General features: G+C 43.5%; 1 protein-coding gene across 3 annotated transcripts in view; it reads right to left on the bottom strand.

The window, feature by feature from the left end:
* The window catches only part of CSMD1 (CUB and Sushi multiple domains 1), a 2,066,326-nt gene that overhangs the window by 762,677 nt on the left and 1,278,411 nt on the right, over positions 1-25,238 (bottom strand). The gene's annotated exons all lie outside the window — the stretch shown is intronic.

The following is a 25,238-nucleotide window of genomic DNA, read 5'->3' as shown; positions in this document are numbered from 1 at the left end:
AAAAGTGAGACACGCTCAATATCTGGTTAAGCTGTTTAAAATAGCCAGTCCACTTCCAAGGTGGACTCTGGCTGTCAGAAAAAAAGAGTAATTTACTTCCAACTGCTAACAACTTTGTGTCATTATGGAGTAAAGGACGTTTCAGGCAGAGGAGCTCTTGATGGTTAGAAATGATGTGACGTGTTTCACTCTGGCCAGTGGCCTGGCCACCACTGGACTGAATGCTTCGGATGGACGGATGGCTGTGTGTTGCCTCCACTTGCACTGACTGCGACACTGTATCCTTGGGTTATCCTTTCTGAACCTCAGTTTTCTAGTCTGTAAACTGGACTTGAAAAGACCTATATCAAGGTTTTTAAAGAGACAGTACAGATACCATGTAAATGTTCCCAAAGCATTTTGATGTTACTTGCATGGGGTTATGCACCACATCGGAGAAGGCAATGGCACCCCACCCCAGTACTCTTGCCTGGAAAATCCCATGGACGGAGGAGCCTGGTGGGCTGCAGTCCATGGGGTCGAAAAGAGTTGGACACAACTGAGCGGCTTCACTTTCACTTTTCACTTTCCTGCACTGGAGAAGGAAATGGCAACCCACTCCAGTGTTCTTGCCTGGAGAATCCCAGGGACGGGGGAGCCTGGTGGGCTGCCGTCTATGGGGTCGCACAGAGTCAGACATGACTGAAGCGACGCAGCAGCAGCATGTACCATATAGTTACTTTGCATCTCAGCTGCAAATCTGTTTTCAAAGTGATGCTTATTCATGCAGATGATATGTCAGGGGTGAACAAACTGCCTCACAGCTGAAGCTGGCAGGGCCCTTTTGGGGCTGGAGTGCCCATCGCTGCCCAGTTGAGCTGGAAACCATATTCTATTCCCAGAATTTCAGGATGGCTATGTACAGCATATCCCTGCTAGCTCTGCTACCCTGAGGAAAAGCTGTGTCCATTGAAATATATAGGCGAGCTTTTTGATGTCAGGGTACTCTATTTCAACTCTCAGGCTTACAAACGCACAGCATCCATTCAAAGTGAAAAAGCCAAACCTTGACTGGAACCAATTGCAACAGTGTTTATGTTGCTATTTGAAATAATCTCCTGTAAGAGGTAATTCCCTACTCGGATCTGCCTCTTTGCTAGGATTTGTGTGGTACTGGCCAGTGATGCTGGATATGACCCATTCCAGGAGACATTTAATCATTGGAATATTTTGTTTGAAGGCTCCCTCCCTCACTTTTTTTTTTCCCCCTGGTCAGACTACATTACAAATTTTATTTGAAACAGGTCACCTACCTCTTTGCCTATTAGTGACAATGCCTAGGAGAGACGTGAATTCCGGATTCAGAAACCCACATCCATCCCACTCACCTACATCTACTAATTGAAATTTTTGTGACTGAAATCCACATTTGTGTGCTGTTGCTTAAAAAATATTGCTTATTCTTAATTAGATTCTCTTTGAGTGGAATTCTGATCTCAAAAGTTAGGTTGAATTACCCGTTAGTTGCATGTCAACATTAACAATGCCATAAACAAATCCCCTTGTCACCTCCATATCTTGCAAATATTTACCCATAGAAATGTCAGTTTTGAGTTAATGGACAAACTTCAACAAGAAAGGGTCAGACAGAAATATTTTAGGGTTTATGAGTCATAATGCCTCTGTTGCAACTTTTCACCTCTGCCCTTAAAGGACCAAAGGGGCCCCCGTGTCCCAACCACCTTACTTACAGACACAACATTTAAGCTTCATGTGATTTTTCTGCAAAGAAAATATTAGTCATTTTTTTAAGCCACTTAACAATGTAACAATCATTCTTAGCTTATGGGCCAGATTTGACCCATGGGCCATAGTTTGTGGATTCCTGATTTATTATGTATGAGGCAGTTTGTAAAATACAAAGCAGGAAGATAGTTACATGATATATATCAAACCAGTGTATGCATTCAAAAATGCATAAATCTTGTGCAGATTTCTTTTATGCAGAATCAAAGGTGAGGATTTAGTAACAATTATGTCATTTGCTCTCTGTGGTTGGAGCCAAACCATGCAAGTGAATCATACTCCAGGGTGAATTAACGTTCATGAATTTCATGACTCAGCTGTGTGAATTTGACAAATACATCCTCTTTATGGGGAGGGGACTGTAGGGGCAGGTGGTGGTTCCATACAAGACCTATCCTTGTAATTGCTGGTAGTTCCCTTACCTTCCCAAGGGCAGGGGCTCAGCTTGGAACTGCCATTTAACACAAAGATTGTATTACAAAGTCAGTCATTCGTTCATTACAAGCTAATTTAAGGAAAGTTGATTAATACGCAAGCTAGCAGATGATGCTGTAGATTTACTAAGGTCCTGGGCAACCAGAGGATTTTTAGAAGTAAAGAATTGAAACTGAATACCTTTGTGGTCACAGGTCCCAAGTGCCTGCATGTTAATCTCCACAACCTGGGACTGTTACCTTACATGGGAAAGGGGTACCTTGATGATGTGATAGTGTTACAGGTTACCCTGGGCGATGTGGTGGCCCAATGTAATTGGAAAGATCTGTAAATGTGGAAGATGGAGACAGAATGAGTGAGTAAGAGAGAGATGCGTCTGAGAAACTGGGTCAGAGCCAGGTGTGTGAGAACTCCACGGGTAGTCATTGATGAGGAAAGGGTCCTGGACCAAGGCAGGAGGGTGACCCCCTAGAGGATGGAAAAGGCAAGCAAGTGCATCCTCCCCGAGAGCCTCCAGGAGGGACACAGCCCTTGACACTTTGATTTCATTCCAGCAAAAGCTGTGTAAGACCTGTAACCTGCAGAACCATAAGGTAATACATTTGTCTTGGTTTCAGGCATCAAGTCTGTGTTAATTTGTTATGGTGGTAATGGGAAAGCACTACAACCTTTTAATGTGTGTGTCCTACTTTTCAGTCTGAAGCAGTCCTGAAAGAAGGATATGGGGGAGGACATGTTGTCCCTCTATGCCTGTTAATAACCTTCGAGAACCAGTGCTGCTTAAACCCTGCCAGTAATTATCAGCAACTGTACATCTGTCCTTGTTGCGGTGAGATCTCCTGCAAATCCCCTACAATTCTTAGCTGTATTTCTGTTAAATCTGCTGGAATTGGTTTTCTAACAAATCAATAGTTTGGGAAGTGAGACGTAAATTATGGGTTGATAGTGGACTTGACATGGTTAGTATAAGATACAAGAGACCCACTTTACAGGGAAAAGAGGAAATGATTGCATTAAAAGGTCTTTATCTATTAGCTTACAATATACTAACAGCTTTACTTCGAACCTATAGAAACAAAGGACCTGGTAAAATCAAGTGGATCAAAGATGTTTGGACTTATAAAGGATGATGATGTGGTGGGGGGAAAGAACACCTCAGTGCAATCAGCCAGGGAATGGTGTTTCTGCAGGAACTGGTAAATGTGTTCCATTTCTGCAGCACCTCAAACCAGGTCAGAAACCTCATGAAGCCCAACACTGAGGACGTTGAGCAGTCCCTACAGATACGGCTAAAAGAATCGGTAGTTCTAAAAACTCTATTCAAGAAGGCCAAATTAAGCAATTTAATCCATTGTTAAATGCATTTCTTTCAAGGTTTCACTTCTGCCAACATAGAAATAAATGAACGAAGGGCTCCTGGGATCCTTAAAGTTACGAAGACTGTCTTTGAGCCAAAATAGAACTGTCCAGGCTGTTCCATTTTCTCCAAAATAGCTTTACCATAAATTCTGGGGTTCTATTTATAATATATCCATCACGTCTTTTTCCACTTAACCTCCATCAGCTCCTCTTTCCCCATCCGCATGGTAAAAGGGCAAGCACACTGTTCTCAAACACTGCACCCTGCGTCTATGACTCATTTGTTTACTTATGTAACTTGGAAGCTATAGAGTCAACTTGCCAAGATAATTTTCTGAAATGCATTTGGAAATGCTAAAGTCTTTTTTCCCAGAGTTCTCTGTGTGAGCACTCTTCTGACGTTAAGCCAGTTTTCTTATGCTTTAGAAGATCATCACACAAGTTGCAGGGTGTTCCTTGGTGGTTAAACCTCTTTAATGCCAATGACTAAGAAGATAGAAAGCATGAATACTATCCTCGCGGAATGAAAATTACCAAGCCTTCCTAAGGAAACTAAGGAATTTCATACACCTATTACTTGCAAGAGATGGACTGCTTGTCAAGTTGGGGAAAAAATCATCTGGAAGCTGTGTTATTACTGTGCTCTTGTGAATGCTTAATTGACATAATTCAGAGCGTGATGTTTCCTTTATCTCTGTTTTGTCAAAGTTAACTAGAGTAATCTGAGCAAATGAAGTGTTCCTGAAATTCCATGTTTCTAACTGGGTGTTATTCACCACGTTACTAGTTAAACCTGCTGTCTTATGAACACACACTCACACACACATTTGTATATGCATTTATATTGAGTTTCAAATGCTGCCTTATTTGGGGCACTGAAGAAAGTAACAATGGAAGTAAAATGTAGTCCTTATCTAGGAAGAATAGTAATAACAATGAAAAAAAGAGCTATGTATTATAAGTGCATTTTTATTTTTGTTGTTCAGTCACTAAGTCATGTCTGACTCTTTGCAACCCCATGGACTGTAGCATGCCAGGCTTCCCTGTCCTTCACCATCTGCTGGAGTTTACTGAAACTCATGTCCACTGAGTCAGTGATAGCCTTCAATCTGGATGATGCCGTCCAGAGGACAATCTCATCCTCTGTTGCCTCCTTGTCCTCCTGCTCTCAATCTTTCCCAGCATCATTGTTTCTTCCAGTGAGTCAGCTCTTCCCATCAGGTGGCCAAAGGACTGGGGCTTCAGCTTCAGCATCAGTCCTTCCAATGAATATTCAGGACTGATCTCCTTTAGGATGGACTGGTTGGATCTCCTTGCAGCCCAAGGGACTCTCAAGAGTCCTCTTCAGCACAACGGTTCGAAAGCATCAAAGTGTGTGTATGCATACAAATATACACAGGCCAGCTACAAAGGTATGTATATATACACATGTAATACTCCCATATTTAGATACAGATATTTCTAGATAGTTATTCCAAAGGCTTCTCACATACACATATACCCTACTGGAAAAGCAACTACAACAAAACAAGAACGCTCACCACCTATTATAAAGAGGAAGACTTCTCCATCAAACAGTACTTCCTTTCATCAAATTGATGCTTTCTGTTAGGCTTCTTTTTTTTTTTCCCACTCTCATGGCATTCATAGTCCTAAAACAAAGGTCTCTCCTGGACAACAATCTCTTTCTCTCTCTTTCTCTCTCTTTCTCTCTCTGTCTCTCTCTCAAAGATTCCACCCTATGATGTTCGCTTGTCTCAGTTCTTCTCAGTTTTCAAAGCTTTTACAAAAGATACTCTATCCATAAATCTTTCTCTTATTACTTTAGGCACAGTTAACCAGTTCTGCATTCAATATCCTTTCATATGTGCCCCATAGCCTTCTATGGAAACTGTAAGTGTCCGTCTTATGCTTTTGGGGGCCAAGAGGATGTCTGCTTCCTGGAATAAACTGTGAGCCCATTGAGGGTGCGGCTGGCACCATATTAATTTTCCTCATCCTTGCTCTGCTCTGCACACCTGGGAGTCTCTAAATAAACCCCTTTTAAATTTTTTCTATACTTTTGTTTTTGTTCATTGTGTGAGCTCCTGAAATAGCAGCACAATTTAAGATGATAAAAAGTTAAGATCATTAAGAGAAGGCCATTCTTTCTTCTCACACACAGCAATGTCTCATCAGCACTGTGATCTGCCAAGTATGAACACCAAATAAGTCAGCTCTGGCATCTTCTTCTTGTTCTGTCTGTGACATCCAAGGGGCCCAGAGCAGTAACAGGCACCTCACTGAAGCCACTGAGAATGTTCATCTGTGTCAAGGGAGCAGGAGGAGGTGGACTACGGACCCTGTTAGAGTTGGGGCAGATAAGCCCAGCCCAGACAGGAGGGAGGCAGGAGCAGGTCATAAATGTGTGCAGGGCTTCAGCAAATTAAGCCAAAGGTCAGGCAGAGAAGGGCCTGTCCTCCAAAGCTTAAGGACTAAATGTCAGGGAATCACTTAGACTGAAGCCTGGAAAATGGCCCAGGCGGACAGCTCTTGCTGTCTATTGAGAAAGATAGTCAAGAGACAGGGCTCTGACAGCGAATCAGCAGAAGGTCCTGTGGTCCTCTCATTCACCCCAGTGACCGAGGAAGGAGGCCAGCAGGGAGGGCGGCTGCAGCCTGGGGGTGAGCTCTCCTCTCCCACCCTAAGGGTGCTTCCTCCCATTGGAAACCTGCACAGCATAGGGGATCTGATACGCAGGCGACAGGAGGTCACCTCTGTACCAAACATCCCAGCTGCAGAAAACTAGTCTGGGCCGGAGTCAGACACTTGGGGAATGAAACCTTCAGTATAACCCCCGGCTCCATGCAACATTCTGGCAGGTTCTTTAACACCACCTGCAAAGACAGGCATCAGGTGGGCCAACAGAAAACAATGCTCTTTGCCTCTTGGTCACCCAGACTTTCAGAACAGCTAGCAGTTGGCTGTAGGAATGGGTGCATGTCCATATGATTTGCTGATTATTAAAAAACACATTATTTAAAGATTCCTATAATAAATGCACATAGGCAATACTCTATGACTGTGAAACAAAAAAGAAAAAAAAAAACACGACATTGAATTTCTGGATCACTCACCATTTCCTCTTTGATGTTATTTTTAGCAATATATATTAAAAGACTACAAAAAATGTTTTTCCCCTTAATCTCAGGGTCAGATGAGTCTTAGCTTTGCCCATTTCAATGGTTTTAAATGAGTCTACTCTTTTTTTAGGAAACTTTTTCCCTCACTTGACATAATGACGTTCCCTTATGTAACCAGCTGGGGAGATGCACTCACCTCTCGAGGGTACAAGATGGTAGGAGGTGAGCTTTCCCTAATCACAGGGGGCCAGGGCACAGCCCTGACTCTTGCAATCATTGGAATCTGGGCCACATTGACCAACGCACAGCTGGGCCATGGTCTGGCTGCTGCAAATCTGCTTACCTTTCTCACAGGGACATGCGGCCTTTGGGTTCAGTCTGTGGCTGCTCTTTCCAGCTGGTTGCATCTGCACTTGTCACCTTCAGGTCACGAGTGCCATCACAGCAAACTCCCTCCCTCCACCCATGGCTCTGCAAGGAGGCCCTGGGCTGCTGGAGCCTCATGAGGCTAATCCAGGCTTTCTCCCTCTCGGGCAGACCCTATGGTCCGCTGCTGCTGCTGCTGCTGCTGCTGCTAAGTCGCTTCAGTAGTGTCTGACTCTGTGTGATCTCATAGATGGCAGCCCACCAGGCTCCACTAGTCATCACAAATGCAGACTTCAGAGTCACCCCCACCTGCATTCACACCTCTCCCAGCTGGGTCATCTCTGCACTGACTCTCTTGGACCCACAGACTCCTATTTGTGAAAACTCACACACCCACACACACTGTGCACTGGACACTCCTGGTCACCTCGCAAGTGTCCTTTCTTGTGGACATCTTCCCATCCTAAAAAGATTCAATTTTTGTTTTAAAATGCACTTCTACCCCAGCAACAATGAGATTCAGGGAAAGATGACTACTTGCTGAGCTTATCCATATATACATGGACATGAAACAATGGACTGGTTCAGAATTCGGAAAGGAGTATGTCAAGGCTGTATATTGTCATACTGCTTATTTAACTTATATGCAGAGTACATCATGAAAAGTGCTGGGCTGGATGAACCACAAGCTGGAGAAATATCAGCAAGGAGAAATCAAGAAGAAATACCAGCAACCTTGATAAGCAGATGATAGCACTCTAATGGTAGAAAGCAAAGAAGAACTAAAGAGCCTCTTGATGAGGGTTAAAGAGGAGAGTGAAAAAGTTGGCTTAAAACTTAACATTCAAAAATGAAGACCATAGCATCTGGTCCCATTAAATAGATGGGGGAAGAGGGGAAGCAGTGATGAATTTCATTTTCTTGGGCTCCAAAGTCACTGTTAACAGTGACTGCAGTCATGAAATTTAAAGATGCTTTCTCCTTGGAAGGAAAGCTATGACGAGCCTAGACAGCATCTTAAAAAGCAAACACATCATTTTGCAGACAGAGGTTCATATAGTGAAAGCTATAGTTTTCCCAGTAGTCGTGCGTGGATGTGAGAGTTGGACTGTGAAGAAGGCTGAGCGCCAAAGAATTGATGCTTTTGAACTGTGGTGTTGGAGAAGACTCTTGAGAGTCCCTTGGACTGCAAAGAGATCCAACCAGTCCATCCTAAAGGAAATCAGTCCTGAATACTCATTGGAAGGACTGTTGCTGGAGCTGAAGCTCTGATACTTTGGCCACCTGATGTGAAGAGCCGACTCATTAGAAAAGACCCTGATGGTGGGAAAGATTGGGGTCAGAGGAGAAGGGGGTGAGAGGATGAGATGGTTGGATGGTATCACTGACTCACTGGATGTGAGTTTGAGCAAACTGCGGGAGATAGTAAAGCCCAGGGAACCTGGTGTGCTACAGTCCATGGGGTTGCAGAGTCGGACATGACTTAGTGACTGAATAACAATCTATACACACAACAAACACTCATCTCTATACAAGGTATGTATGTGATATATGGCACATATTGTGATAGTGAGGCATTATATAAGATATACACAAAGCCTGTATCGTCATAAAAATTTTCCAAAAATATAAACAATTTTCCACTTCAGATTGATGAAGATGATCTTGCCTCAGTTTTTCAAATGTATTTATGACCTTCTGTGTGCCAAAGCTGGTGCAACTCACCAGGAATATGAAGTGGAATATGTCCTTGTCCATGATTTCACATGGTTTATGGTCAGTCTGATTGAGGGTGTTAGAAGCTAACTTGTGGCCACATCATCTTTAAGGGTATAATTAGAGAAAACTGAGGTCATAAGGGTGGCACCAAATCCATATGACCGGTGTCCTTATAGGAAGTGGAGATTAGCACACAACACGTGCAGAGTGAGGGCCACGTGAAGACCCAGGGAGAAGCCGGCTGTGTGCACACTGAACACACAGGCTGGAACAGATCCCGCTCCACAGCCGTGAGAAGGAAGCAAGCCTCTCATCACCTCGATCTCAGACGTCCAACCTGCAGAGCTGCGAGGCCATAGAGAACTGTCTATGGTTCAGTCTCTTTCTAAACTATTAATTCTATTTACATCTTATTTTTTCTAGCTTTATTGTGGCATAATTTACCAAAAAAAAAAATGTATATATGTAGTGTGTGAAGTGTGATGAGTTTATATATGTTATACATGGTGAAATGATGACCACAATCTAGCTAACTACCATGGACATTACCCTCAGTTACCTTTGTATGTGTGTGTGGTGAGAACATTTGAGATCTACCCTCTTAGAAAATTTAAAGTAATGAAGATCATGGCATCCAGTCCCATCACTTCATGGGAAATAGATGGGGAAACAGCAGAAACAGTGTCAGACTTTATTTTTGGGGGGCTCCAAAATCACTGCAGATGGTGACTGCAGCCATGAAATTAAAAGACGCTTACTCCTTGGAAGGAAAGTTATGACCAACCTAGATAGCATGTTGAAAAGCAGAGACATTACTTTGCCAACAAAGGTCCATCTAGTCAAGGCTATGGTTTTTCCTGTGGTCATGTATGGATGAGAGTTGGACTGTGAAGAAGGCTGAGCGCTGAAGAATTGATGCTTTTGAACTGTGGTGTTGGAGAAGACTCTTGAGAGTCCCTTGGACTGCAAGGAGATCCAACCAGTCCATTCTGAAGGAGATCAGCCCTGGGATTTCTTTGGAAGGAATGATGCTAAAGCTGAAACTCCAGTACTTTGGCCACCTCATGCGAAGAGTTGACTCATTGGAAAAGACTCTGATGCTGGGAGGGATTGGGGGCAGGAGGAGAAGGGGACTACAGAGGATGAGATGGCTGGATGGCATCACTGACTCGATGGATGTGAGTCTGGGTGAACTCCTGGAGTTGGTGATGGACAGGGAGGCCTGGCGTGCTGCGATTCATGGGGTCGCAAAGAGTCGGACACGACTGAGCGACTGAACTGAACTGAATACAGTGTTAAGTGTGTAATACAGTATCAAGCATGCAATCCAGTAATCCAGTGTTGTTCACTAGAGTCACCATTTTCTACACTGATTTCCAAAATTACTCATCTAACAAAGGGAGGCTTGTACCTGTGGCAGCCTCTTCCCATTTTCCAGTCCTCAGCCCCTGGTGGCCTCTCTGTGTGTGTGAGACCGTGCGCATTCATCTGTGACTGGCTTACTTTTCTCAGCATGCTGTCCTCTGTTCCAGGTCCATCCCTCTCAGTGTCAGAGAGGTGGGCAGTGGCCATTCAGACCTCTAGGTTTTCTTGTTTTGCTGTGTGTTTTACTTTGAAGAGACATTATTTTTCCCATTTTACAAACATGGAACTAAGCCTTCCAGATTTAGCCTACAGCACATGACAGGTACATTCATTTCATTAATACTGAATCTTGAACTTACTGTCTTTTAGATCTCGAAAGCGCACACCAGTGCAAGCCTGCAGGACTATGAGGGCTGGTGGAGGCCGACTCCCATCCCAGAGTACACCTCTTTGCCCCTGAGCTGACCTCCTCCTGGCTTGTGAGTCCTGGCTGCTTCCTGGAACTGTGCAGAAGCCCAGGTGAGATGGAAAACAGGTGGGTCTCTTGGAGAGCCTGGGAGGATCAGCTGCTGGGGAACCTGGAGAGAGCCTCCTGTGCGGTCGACAACCTGCAGATGCCACTCTGCCCTTGATCCAAGTCAGGGCTGCTGGCCTTCACTGCTCCTGCTTGTCAGATGGTCCTTCTGCAGGTAGGGTTGAATGTCTTGTTTAAGCTACTCAGCTATCAAAGCGTACTGAAGAGCATGAGCCTGCATCCAGGCTGCTAGCACGAGCTCCATGAGGGAGTTCCACAGATCTGTGAATGGCAGGACTGCTTTGTTTTATAGATTCTGGGGCTGAGTGTGTACATATGTGCGTGTGAATGTTTGTGTATGTTGCTCTTGTTCAGTCACAAAGTCATGTCCCACTCTTTGCAACCCCATGGACTGCAGCATGCCAGACTTCCCTATCCTTCACCATCTCATGGAGCTTTCTCAAACTCATGCCTATTGAGTCAGTGAGGCCATCCAACCATCTCATCCTCTGTTGTCCCCTTCTCCTCCTGCCTTCAATCTTTCCCAGCTTCAGGGTCTTTTCCAATTAGTCAGCTCTTTGCATCAGGTGGCCAAAGTATTGGAGCTTCAGCTTCAGCATCAGTCCTTCCAGTGAATATTCAGAATCGATTTTCTTTTGGATTGACTGATTTGATCTCCTTGCTGTCCAAGGGATTCTCAAGAGCCTTCTCCAGCACCATAGTTTGTAAACATCAATTCTTGGCTCTCAGCCTTCTTTATGGTCTAATTCTCACATCCATGTGTATATATAGAGCATGCTATCCAAGGAGAGACTGCTGAGTGCTTGTTGCTTTTCAAGAATATGTTTGTGTTGATAGCTGATAAACAGATCCAGTGGCTTCCTAGGCATTCTGGTGCCTTATGATTTTCCTTATTCATAACTATGGGCTTAAATGGATTAAAAAACAAAGAGTACTTTTATTTTTCTTTGCCTTTTTTCTATAAACTTTTAGTATCTACAGAGATGCTGCTGCTGCTAAGTCACTTCAGTCATGTCAGACTCTGTATGACCCCATAAACGGCAGCCCACCAGGCTCCTCCATCCCTGGGATTCTCCAGGCAAGAACACTGAAGTGGGTTACCATTTCCTTCTCCAATGCATGAAAGTGAAAAGTGAAAGTGAAGTCACTCAGTCATGTCCGACTCTTAGCGACCCCATGGACTGCAGCCTACCAGGCTCCTCCGTCCATGGGATTTTCCAGGCAAGAGTACTGGAGTGGGGTGCCATCGCCTTCTCCGGACAGAGATGCTAGTGGAACTTAAACCATTTGGAGGGAATTATTCTAATCAATTTGAATTTTCACCTGTTCTCCTTCTCTGTAAGTCAGTAACAAGAACTATAGTAAAATGCTTCATGGTAACATTTGAAAGCATTTCCCCTGACACCAGGCGTGAGACTTCGAAACCCCTATCTAACTCACAATTCAGAGCTTGGCAAGGAATATCCAATCAAGAGATGAAGGAAAGATAAGAGGCAGGTAAATAAAGACACAGTACTCTCATGAAAAAAAAAATTATCTTTATAAAGAGCTAGAAGGAGTAAAATTTTGTTAAGAAATATTAGTACCAACTTGGATAAAGCCAAATTGGATAAAATCCACTAAATATTATATTTAAAAGCATTCACTGGCACAAAAGAATATTCCAGAGAGATGTAGCTCAAACTGATATTCTGGGTTATTTTTTCTTCCACAATTAGTGAGCAAATAGTAAATAATGGGAAAAAAAGATGAGGGAAATTAATATTAGATGCAACGTGCATCTAATATTTTAAATATTTTCCCATAGAGACATGGGTAGGTAGATAGTAAAAATGGCATGCCAATTTGCATACCATTTAGGAAACCTATCTTTTCTCTTTGAGAGAATCTTGTAACTCTTTCTACATCAATACATATTAATTTGTGAATTTTATGTACTACCCCATCCAATTAATATGCCATTACTTGTTTAACCAGTGCCCTAGTGAAGTTACGTGATGCTACTTGTGATATCTCAATAAAATGCATAATAAACCACATTATAATGAGTAGCATGTATTGCCTTATTGCCTTAGGACCAATTCCTAGAAGTCAAATCTATGGGTCAAAAGTGATGCATCTCTTCAAGACTTTTTTAAAAAGCATGTTGAAAATTTCTCTCTTAAAAAAAAATATAAGCTTTGAGAAGAAGCCTTTCAAAGCTGCTCCATGAATATATCTGATCTATCAGTTCCTTTATTTTAGATCCAATTCAATTGTCACCTTTTCACTGAGCACACATGTTTCTCATTGCATTGTTATGTGTTCTTTCTCATGTCAACACTGTTACTACATCTGTTCTTGCCATGAGATTAAAAACTACCCGAAGCCACGAAATATGCTTTATAAGTTTGAGTCCCCTCTGTATGCAGTTGCGTCTTTTCCTTGATACCGAGGAAATCTTTGGAAGCATTAAGGGGCTCCTAACACTTAGAACTGTTTTGAATTTTTTTTCTGTTATGACTAACGGCACCTCCCTAAGCCCTTGTCATCCATGTTTCATAAAATCGTAACTTATGTCCCTATGACTGTGACACCTCCATAGTGTAACTCATTCTTTAGTCTCAAAATACTTTTAGGACCAAATTCACTGTTTTCAGATTGCCTGGTGAGTTTCCTGTTCTGCTGGGAGGTAAACCCCCATGATTCTTCAATTTGGGCAGAGTGTGCATTTCACACATGTCTGTGTAGACATGGGATGGCTAGGGTGTTGAATTCTTAGGATCTTGAAAAATGGTCTCCAAATTGTGAAAACAAGGAAACAAACCAAACCAAACACGTGTTGATTGCGAGCTGGTACAGCTTCCGAGGTGGCTCAGTGGTAAAGAATCCACCTTCAATGAAGGAGACACAGGTTCAATCCCTGGGTGGGAAGATCGCCTAGAGGAGGGCATGGCAACCCATTCCAGTATTTTTACCTAGAGAATCCCATGGACAGAGGAGCCTGGTGGCTACAGTCCATGGGGTCACAGAGTCAGACATGACTAAGTGACTAAGCATGCAGCTTACTGTTTGAAACAGAGAACATGCCTGTTTTTGGGTCAGGCTTTTTTGGTTCTGGAAGTCAGTCATGTTTGTTTGGATCCCTTGACACCTCAGGTCTTTGAATCTGGGTCCAGGCCTCCCCTCGTGGCTGCTGGAAGCCTGGTTTCAAACCGTCCTTCCTGTGGGGCTGCACACCTGGATCTTAGACACAGAGGAACATGTTGAAATTCAGGGTGCTTTTCTGCAGGCTCTGCCCAAGCAGCTTAAAAGGGAGAATGTTCATTCAGAGCACTTTCCACACACAGTAGAGTCTTTTTGCACAAAGTGAGACTTTTTTTCTGAGTGGCTGGAGGAAGAAAGCAGAACCTGGGGGTTCACAGACTTCTCCAAACTCAACAGGTCTGGGCTTTTACACTTCTGCTCACATGGGTGACTGAAAAACAGCACTGGGGCAGAAACACAGTCCTGCAGCCAGGGAGCAGGGGCGGGGGTGGGGGGGTGGGCGTCAGAGCTGGGCCAGCCCTACCCACTGCTCCGAGGACTCAGCAGGGCTGGAGGTGAGCGGGGAGCTTGGTGGGGGGCTGAGGACCCAAGGTGAAGGGGAAATTGCAGGCTGGCTCCAGGCGCATCCAGCCTGGCCCACCTGTCCTTTCTGGAAGTGCTCTGGGAACTCTTTGCTCTGAGTAAAGGGATTAGTTGAGAATATTCTTATGTGGCCTCTCCTCACACTTGTCTGCCAGTTTTTGAAGCTGCCACCACCCTGATCTGACCCAGATATGAACAGGATGAAAATAGCCAATGTAAATTAAAAGACAATTGCTCCTTGGAAGAAAAGCTATGACAAACCTAGACGGTGTATTGAAAAGCAGTGACATTACTCTGCCAACAAAGGTCCATCCATCAAAGCTATGGTTTTTCCAGTAGTCATGTATGGATGTGAGAGTTGGACCATAAAGAAGGCTGAGTGTTGAAGGACTAATGCTTTCAAGTTGTGGTTTCATGGTCCTGAGGAGGGGAGTGGGGTACAGACTCCTGCCTCCTCTCAGTCGAGGTAGCGGGCATCAGATGCTCTTATGTGAGTCCTCTAGCCCTACATGGGTGTTTCCTTTGCCACTTGCATCCTCAGAAGGGAAACTATACAAACCATAACCCATTCAACAATGATGGGTGGACGCTTGGTCCCTCGGGTCTGTGACAGCCACTATCACGGTGTCCTGCACAACACACACGTGTGTGCTGGAGGCACCTTCTGGCAACTCTGCAAGTCCTCCTCCGCATCATGTGCTCTCTGATGTGTCATCAGAGCATGCAATTGGCCTGAGCCTCGGGTTCCCATCTGTAACTTGGGGATGCAGGCACTTGCCTTATATACTTTTAGCAAAGATAAAATAGGTGCAAGTTAAATACTTTTTGCAGTTTTATTGGATTTTATACTTACTGTTTCTTTACCAGATTACAGCACAACATCTTAATTGACCTCTTACTCTAAAATCAGTGATGATGAGAATAATGGAAAATAATAGCTAACCCAAAATAAGTATTATTCAACTGTCAGCCCCTTTCATATGCTTTCTCAGAATGTAGTCATTAGATCTGCTATATACACTGGTTATTATTTTAATTTTACATAGAAAATTGGGGATCTGTGAAGTTCAGGAATTTGTTACGAAGCTAGCAAGAGCCTGTGAATGGACCCACACCCATTTTCTCTTAACTCTTTACCACGGAGTCGCTTCTCTACCCAAACCAACTTTTTATTAGGTGCTTTCTCTATTTTCCCAAAGTCAGCTGCAGTCCTGACACTCCCTAACAACATTCACTGTCCGTTTCCTCTTAGACCCTGAGAGTGGATTTACCCTCCTTAGACTGTCACCTAAGATCTTCCAATCTTACTTTTCTGTTTCTTATCCATCAAGACTTGTCTCAAAGACCACTTTCTCTCTAATTTCTTGAGGATTCCCCCAACCAGAATGGAAGTTCTCTGCATTCCCACCGTGTTTGCATTTTAGGAGAGTGGATAGCGCCTTAGGTCTTATAGCATCGCTAGTTGTCGGGTGTCTGTCGTCTCGGCAGGAGGCAACATGTGAACTGTTGAAGGCAGGTGCCTTGTGACACACACACACACACACACACACTGCCTGTGTCAGTGCTCTGTTGTACTGCCCACTCGTGGGGCACTGGGGAGGCCAAATAAACAAACATGAACGTCACAGACTGGCATCAGTGTTAACCTTTCATTTCCTTCTTTAGCTGTCAGAATGCTGTTTTTTTTTTTTTTTTTTTTAATTCTGCTTTTGGCTCATTAATCTTCTTCAACTCTGAACTTATTTCCAATTTTCACCACCCTTTTTGAACTATGGAACACACAGCTGAGACTAGTGAAAACGTCAGTGTGACTGGTGCTCAGGTTAAAAAGAATAACATCTTGATCTCTGTTAATTAGACTTAAATTTTGTTGAAGAGATTTATGCATACTATTCTAATCAGTACAATGAGGGTGATACAGGGTCAATATGTAAAGAAGAATTCATCGCTGCTGCTGCTAAGTCACTTCAGTCGTCTCCGACTCTGTGCGACCCCAGAGATGGCAGCCCACCAGGCTCCCCTGTCCCTGGGATTCTCCAGGCGCACAAAACTTAAGTTCAAAAAGGGGGTTTTGAAAGGTTTAGATAACACTTTGCAAAACAAGTTAAAAACATAGATGCTTGTCAAACACTGGAAGACCTAAAGCCAGGGTAAGACTTAAGGGGAAAATAAGACAAGGTGAGTCAGGATGGAGGCTGCGGCAGATTGCATCCCCATGTTTGGTTCCAGACCTTTGAGCATCCAGGAGAGAGGGGAAGTCAGGGTGGGTACCGGCATGCTGGCTGAAAGCCAACCATGTGCTGGGGACTAAAAAGCATGCCGCAGATCCATGAGTGCCATGGAAAGGACCCTGTCTGAGGTCATGAGTACTATCACCAATAGCATCCAGTGGCACCCTACTCCAGTACTCTTGCCTGGAAAATCCCATGGAAGGAGGAGCCTGGTGGGCTGCAGTCTGTGGGGTCGCTAAGAGTCGGACACGACTGAGCGACTTCACTTTCACTTTTCACTTTCATGCATTGGAGAAGGAAATGGCAACCCACTCCAGTGTTCTTGCCTGGAGAATCCCAGGGGCGGGGAGCCTGGTGGGCTGCTGTCTATGGGGTCGCACAGAGTCGGACACGACTGAAGTGACTTAGTACTAGTAGTAGTAGTAGTAAGGAAAGCGAGGAGAACTTTTAAAAGAAGGCATCTTAGAATGTCTCCTTGTGTAGACGCATGTCCCTAATGTCAAGGTTCAGTAACAGTCATGAGGGCGGGGACCACAATGTCACTGAAATAGGTTCTGTGGTTCAGTTACCACATGATTTGTGTTGCAAATTCATTCTATGTCCTTACTCCACCGTAGGGTTGGTGGCATCCCGCCGGGGGCAGGGCTGACCCCCGGTCAGTTCTGGGGCCTCTTCCCTGTCCTGTGATCACCCTCTCAGAGAGTCTATTCAGGCTCGCGGATTGTGATGCTGCCTGCGGGCAGACGATGCCGGTGTTCACAGATGCCAGCTGGACCGCTATCCTGGGGCCCTGGCCCACATGCCCTCCTCCCCCACCTGCTCCAGCAGCCTTCTCAGAGCAGACTGGCTTCCCTGCCCAACAGGTCTTTCCATGCAAATCCCCTCCTGTCCTGCCCCTCTTCCTTTCTCCTTCTCATACTCTGTTTATCAGCACAACCCACAATTCCGTGTACAAAGCCCATCCAGGTCTGACCACTTCTCAGCAGGTCATCTGGACCCATGGCCTCCTGTGAAGCTTCCTGGCCTCTATCACTGGCCCCTGTATTCTTTTCTCATCACAGCATCCAGACCATTCAAACACAAATTAGACCATATCCCAGCTTTGAGCAAAACTCACTGGGATTACAGCTAAAATCTAAAGGTTTTCTGCGGGGACCCACACCTTCCTACCCCTGTTCTTCCTGGAACCCATCCACATCCCATCACAGGCTCAGCTCTGGAGACACTGGTTTCTTGCCCTCTTGAACATACCAGACCTCTGAACCTGCTCTGCCCTCTGCCTAGAATTCCAGATATAATCAAAGCGGCCTTTCTTTCCTCCTCTCGGACTTTGGTCAAATCTCATGACATCGTAGTGTTGATATCCTGTCCTGTTTTCACCTCCTTTTCCTCATTTCCTCCAAGGAGCTTAGCAGCACTGATTTTAGAGACATGCATGGGCACATAGAGAGATAGTAAAGATATTGGCCTTTTAGGTTGTATATATTTATGTCATATTTATGCACATATTTATATACACATGTTTATGTATGTAAATATACACACGCATGTTTGCAACTATACACATATACATATTTGTATACATGTATGTGCCTTGCTTATTATTTAATTTTAAAAATCTGTCTTCCTTTATAAAATATGAGCTCCTTGAAGGTGGGGATTTTGTCTGATTTCTTCTTGGCACATAAAGTGATATGGCTCCTTCTGACACCACGGACTGTAGCATGCCAGGCTTCCCTGTCCTTTACTATCCCCTGGAGTTTGCTCAGATTCAAGCCCATTGTGTCAGTGATGCCATCCAACCATCTCATCCTCTGTCGTCCCCTTCTCCTCTTGCCCTCAATCTTTCCCAGCATCAGGGTCTTTTCCAAAGAGTCGGCTCTCTGCATCAGGTGGCCAAAATATTCTGTTGGTACCTCTTTCTATTTGTGGGGTGTGTGCAGAGGCCACTTGCCTGAGCTCACTTTGTAATGAGGTAGGGGCAGAGACAGACACAGGGAGCACAGCGCCTGAGTTATATGGTTCCACTTGCCCACCCTTACTAGGCCCTCCACCTTGCAGCTCTGCCTGTGGCCCTCTGCTCTCCCAGCCTCCATTACCACCCATACCAGCCAGAGGCACTAGGGATGGCCGCTGTCTCCCAGACCCCACTTCCCAAGTGCGTGGAAGGCAGGGAAGATGCCCACGCCCTGACAGCCCCAACTGGGGCCCCATCCTCCCGTGCCGTCCTTGCCCCAGCTGCCTCTGGATGTCGGCCCGGATCTCAGTTCCCCAGCAGCCCCTCGCTTTTCTCGGGATGTGTGAAAACAGAGTGGAGCTTGCGCTCCAGCGTCACAGAGATTGTTTTACACTCCGAGCACCTTTCTCATGACCGCCCCGCAAGTTTCTGATTTCTCACTGAATCCACAGTTGAGAAAACACGCGGCTTGTGGACGTTTGTAGGAAAAGTGGGGCAGGGCTTCCCTGATCAGGAAGACTCCTAAAAATGCTGCTTCTGGGGGTTGGTGAGTCTCGGCTTTATGCTTGCCATTCGCAGCACTTTTTCTGGGCACCAGAATGATTTCAGGATCAATACGTTTATAACAAATTGCCTTTCTTTTTCTTCTCCAAGTGTAACTAGCTTTAAAGCTCTTTAAACCTAGTTTTCAGAGAAATAAAATATTCTCATTACATTTTTGTAAAGTGTATGAGAGGGTCCATGAACCAGAGCTGACATTATACTTCCTAACATGTAATGAAAATAAGAGTGACGTCTATCTGCTCGAGCTTTTAGGGAACAAGGTTTCAGATTTCCTATTGATTTTTTAATGTGTTCGTTATTTTAAAGTATCAGCATGGCTATAAATTTTAACGATCCACCATAGAGAAGGGGCTTCAGAAAACCTGTAATGGATGAATGCCAATTAAGAGCATAGGGATAGATTATTTAAATTGTCATTTTTATTTTTTTACATTATCATTGATTTCATTCCATACTTGATGTAAAATTACCCCCACTAAATGAGCCATGCAAATTAGCAGTGAATTATGCTCAAATAGCCAAAAGCAATTATGTTGGTGAGTAAGTTGGTATTTTAATAAAATATAGATGATAGGGTTAATATTTTAGGTAAATGCATATGTCATGATATGACTTGAAATATGGGGAAATGGGCAGAATAAGATGATCTAATACATACATAGGCAGAAGGCAAAATTGTATTGAAGATATTTGAAAACTCTCTTCAGCTAAATCTTCATGCTCTTTCCAGAAGGCAGATTAATGGCCAGACAATTTAAGTAGTCATATGGTGAGATATATTTAACACAGAGCTAGAAAAATAGTTCCTCAAGATGTTCTTGAAGATTTTGAGAGTTCGTATTTCCCAGAACTTTAAATACATGAAAACTAAGAAATGTTAATGATGTGTTTCACCCAAAAGAATGTTAACTTCCAAACTCCTCTTTCTGAATGTAAGCATGCTGCCTGGCATTCACCAAGCCCCACTTTACTTTTGCAGAAAACATTTTCTGTATCATTTTGAATCCTTTTGCCTTACCACTCAGAATTAAATAATTAGGATTGGTCTTATATAAACCCGTGCCATCTGGATAAAAGATTAAAGGCACAAATCAAATATCAAAGGTTCAAAGGAAACAGCATCTTTTTATCTCCCTATGTAAATACACCAGGATTAATCAAATCAGCATCGTCTAGCCCTTTCTTGCTCAGAAAACACCGCACATGAGGCTAAATGATTAGTCTCTATTCCTCAAATGAGGAGACCAAAATAACAGTTGTTCATCAGAATGAAATTTCGGAAGCTCCGCAAACAACTGAGAGGCTCCCCGGCCCTTAATTGCCCATTTAAGTATATATTTTAAACTGCTGACTCACGAGGAAAAGTGGATCTCACCACCTTAATGCTTCAAAATTACCTCCTGAAGCGAGTCCCAGAAACCATTCCATGAAGCCAATTTTGGTGGTGAGATTGAATTGTACGAGGAGTGAATGAACACTCACAAACGACTATCATCAAAAGCACAGATACTAAAATGTATCCAACAGGTCGCTAAAACGGACACCAAACTGGACCTGCTTCTGGCTCCTGGAGCTTATCAAAAAGCGTGTGATGTGTTAGCATCCACTTTAGTGCACAGCAGGCAGAAGGCGACCTGATGTGTGCCATCCGGGTGCTTTTCAGACACGGCTGGTTTAATCTCTTTGCTGACACTGCTGCGCACGCATCTCTCTAAAGGAAAGGGATTCAACCAGCTGGGCCTCGTGCTTTCCTCACAACAATTTCCTCGATGATTTTTTCTGTTGATGGGATATTTTAAGGTTAGTGGAGTGTGGAAAAGGGTGTGGGAAGCACTGGAGAATTTAGATAAGATTACAGCTTTCTAAATGCGAGGAGGACTTAAAGATATTTGTCTACATGCACCCAAAATAGCTGTGACATTTGGTTTGACTGCCTGGAATAAAGCATTTCATAAGGGAAATTTAAATCAAATCAAGGATAAGCAAAGCAGCAAATAGTTATGATCCTGTTGAAGACATGGCATGGCACCACAGACTGGACTGAGAAACGGAAACACAGCTTCTGGGAGTTCACTAACTTAAACTGATGAAACTGGACAAAGTTTCTGATTATTTAACCAAAAGTACTAGGTTAATAGGCTTCCCAGGTGGCACTAGTGGTAAAGAACTTGCCTGTCAATGCAGGAGACATAAGAGATGCGGGTTTGATCCCTGGGTCAGGAGGATCCCCTGGAGAAGGGCATGGCAACCCACTGCAGTATTCTTGCCTGGAGAATCTCATGGACAGGGGAGCCTGGGGGACTACAGTCCATTGGGTCGCAAAGAGCTGGACACGATTAAAGTGACTTAGCATGCACACATACACTAGGTTAACAATTGGAGGAAAATTCTAAGAATTCTTACAACTGGTCACGTCTGTGAAGTAGAATGTACAATAGCAGTAAAATGCTGACCCATGCACTTATTTTTTGGTCCTTGTTCACTTAGGTTAGGATTCAGTCTTCATGATATTCCCTTCTCTGTTCTGTGTGCTTTATTCCATGAGCTGAGTTATATGGAATTGATGTGTACTGCAGCTGAGCAGGCTGGGACTTGTGCCACCTGGGAGGTGCCTTCATCCCGGTGATGGATGGGTGGACCCCGCCCAGGGCTGTGTGGTGGCCTCTGAGTCAGGGTGCATGATGGATGACATGCTTATGTGGTCCATCCACTCATATACTACTGCTCACAAAGAGAACACTCCAAGAAATTTCCTCCCTCAGCCTCGCATGCAGTCAGGAAACACAGAGTATTCACGGGGGCCACGTGCTGGGAATGGAAGGTGCTTGGAAAGAACTATGTCTCCAGCTGTCTCTGCCCTTGACATTCTGTCAGAGTTCCATCATGGTCCCCAACCTCTGGAGCTCCCCATAGGGTGGCTGCAAAGACAATGGTGATATTGGGGTGATGCCTACATGATGAAGACATACTACTAAATATGCAGTATGTCCCCCACTAAAAAGTCTGTGTGCTTCTTAGATCTACTTCATCAGCAGACTCTCTCCCATCATATTTTCTCATCTAAGTTAGTTATCTACTTTTAACAGACTCATTTGATAAGAACTATCATTTCAAATAAACATGCACACATCTCCTTTGGGGGCTTCCCAGGTGGCTCAATGGTAAAGAACCCACCCGCCAAAGTTAGAGGCACAGGAGACCTGGGATCGATCCCTGGGTTGGGAAGATCTCCTGGAGAAGAAAATGGTAACCCACTCCAGTATTCTTGCCTGGGAAATCCCATTCTCAGAGGATCCTGGTGGGCTACAGGGTAGCAAAGAGTTGGACACGACTGAGCAAGTAAACATGCAAACACCATCTCTACCACCAATTTCATTATAAATGTGTAAGTGGTTATAGGAGGAGTGACAAAATATAGACATTCTGACTTTTTAAGGTATAACTGAACAGTGTCTACCAATGAATCTGTCTTTCTGTCAACCTAGTAAGTGTTTGATAGGGAATATTGATGAGTTGAACAATAAAATTAGGGAACCTTAAAGAATTGAGTGGCTGTATGATCCTTTTCCCTTAAAAAGAGGAAGAATCTGATTCTAAAGAAGTTCATATCATATGAAAAGCAAATTTATAATGTTGTATAGGATAGAATACTTACTGACTATTCCAAAGTCTTTGGGTGTATCACAATAATCTGTGGAAAATTCTGAAAGAGATGGGAATGCCAGACCACCTGACCTGCCTCTTGAGAAACCTATATCCAGGTCAGGAAGCAACAGTTAGAACTGGACATGGAACAACAAACTGGTTCCAAATAGGAAAAGGAGTACATCAAGGCTCTATATTGTCACCCTGCTTATTTCACTTATATGCAGAGTACATCATGAAAAATGATGGGCTGGAAGAAGCACAAGCTGGAACTAAGATTGCCAGGAGAAATATCAATAACCTCAGATAATGCATATGACACCACCCTTATGGCAGAAAGTGAAGAGGAACTAAAAAGCCTCTTCATGGAAGTGAAAGAGGAGAGTGAAAAAGTTGGCTTAAAGCTCAACATTCAGAAAACGAAGATCATGGCATCTGGTCCCATCACTTCATGGGAAATAGATGGGGAAACAGTGTCAGATTTTATTTTTTGGGGATCCAAAATCACTGCAGATGGTGACTGCAGCCATGAAATTAAAAGACACTTACTCCTTGGAAGGAAAGTTATGACCAACCTAGAGAGCATATTCAAAAGCAGAGATATTACTTTGCCAACAAAGTTCAGTCTAGCCAAGGCTATGGTTTTTCCAGTCGTCATGTATGGATGTGAGGGTTGGACTGTGAAGAAAGCTGAGCACCGAAGAATTGATGCTTTTGAACTGTGGTGTTGGAGAAGACTCTTGAGAGTCCCTTGGATTGCAAGGAGATCCAACCAGTCCATCCTAAAGGAGATCAGCCCTGGGTGTTCATTGGAAGGACTGATGCTAAAGCTGAAACCCCAATACTTTGGCCGCCTCATGGAAGAGTTGACCCATTGGAAAAGACCCTGATGCGGGGAGGACTTGGGGGCAGGAGGAGAAGGGGACGAAAGAGGATGAGATGGCTGGATAGCATCACTGACTCTATGGACATGAGTTTGAGTGAACTCTGGGAGTTGGTGATGGACAGGGAGGCCTGGTGTGCTGTGATACATGGGGTCACAAAGAGTTGGATACAACTGAGTTACTGAACTGAACTGAACTCATAGGATAGAATATAGGTCATCTGAGTCCCAACTCAGTGCTTGTTCTTAAATTAAGGATAATCATTTCTAACATATATATATAGATAGATAGATATAGATATAGATATGTTGAATTTTATTTAACTGATGTAGCAGCAAGAGGTTCAAATTTTTCTTTAACTTTGTAAAGACAGAATTTTTTTTGCATGTGTTTTTAATTTTATTTTATTTTTTAACTTTACAATATTGTATTGGTTTTGCCATATATCAAAATGAATCCACCACAGATATACATGTGTTCCCCATCCTGAATCCTCCTCCCTCCCCATACCATCCCTCTGGGTTGTCCCAGTGCACCAGCCCCAAGCATCCAGTATCGTGCATGTGTTTTTTAAAAGTCTAATATAGTATCCTCTTCACTGCCTCTCAATATAATATAGGCTATGAAATAAATGGACTTCCCTGGTGGCTTAGATGGTAAAGCATCTGTCTACAATGTGGGAGACCCGGGTTCGATTCTTGGGTTGGGAAGATCCCCTGGAGAAGGAAGTGGTAATCCACTCTAGTACTATTGCCTGGAAAATCCCGTGGACAGAGGAGCCTGGTAGGCTACAGTCCATGGCGTCACAAAGCGTTGGACACGACTGAATAATTTCACATGAAATAAATATGAAACATACAAGTAAATATATACATGTGTACCAATATGTATCCTACAAATACATATGCTTCAAATTTTTGAATACATAAACAAATATGAAATGAAAAATAAAGCAGTCAATAGTCTATAATTAATTCACATTTCTCTAGGGATTCTGTCTCCATTAAAATTTTTACATTCTTGCTGGAATCAATAGGAAAAAAAAAACTATTTACCTACTCTATTTTTGTAAACTATAACAAGCTTATATATTTTAATATTAATTGTTTTTATGAAACTGTTGAATTATAGAAACACCCAAAAAGGAAACTTTAATAAGTCAGTTTTTTTTTACATGAATGATCATTGTAAACTAAAATCTAGTCTATGAATGAGTATCTTCTTAGCCAAGAACTTTAATTCAGGGCAGTGAAAATTATTCGTGTAGGAGACTTCCTGTAATACACGGATAAGACTTCATGAAAGCAGATGATTTCATTTCTAAATCGTGGTAAAAAAGAACATAATGAGATCCATACTCTTACCGCATGTCTGAGTGTGTAGTGCAACATGATGTTCAGCATCGCTCCTTATTAGAGAAATGCAAATCAAAACCACAATGAGGTATCATCTCATATCAGGCAGAATGGCCATCATCAAAAAGCCTACAAACAATTACGGTGGAGAGGGTGTGGAGAAACAGGAGCCCTCTTATACTGTTAATGGGAATGCAAACCAGTCTAACCCCTGTGGAGAGCAGTATGGAGACTCCTCAAAATAGGAATAAAACTACCATACAACTAGGTAACTACTAATACAAGCACAGAGATGTACCTCATGTCT

This window comes from Bubalus bubalis, chromosome 1 (genome assembly GCF_019923935.1).
Source record: "Bubalus bubalis isolate 160015118507 breed Murrah chromosome 1, NDDB_SH_1, whole genome shotgun sequence".
Taxonomy (NCBI): Eukaryota; Metazoa; Chordata; class Mammalia; order Artiodactyla; family Bovidae; genus Bubalus; species Bubalus bubalis.
Note: the sequence above shows the minus strand (reverse complement) of the source record. Positions and strands in the feature narration are given on the sequence as shown.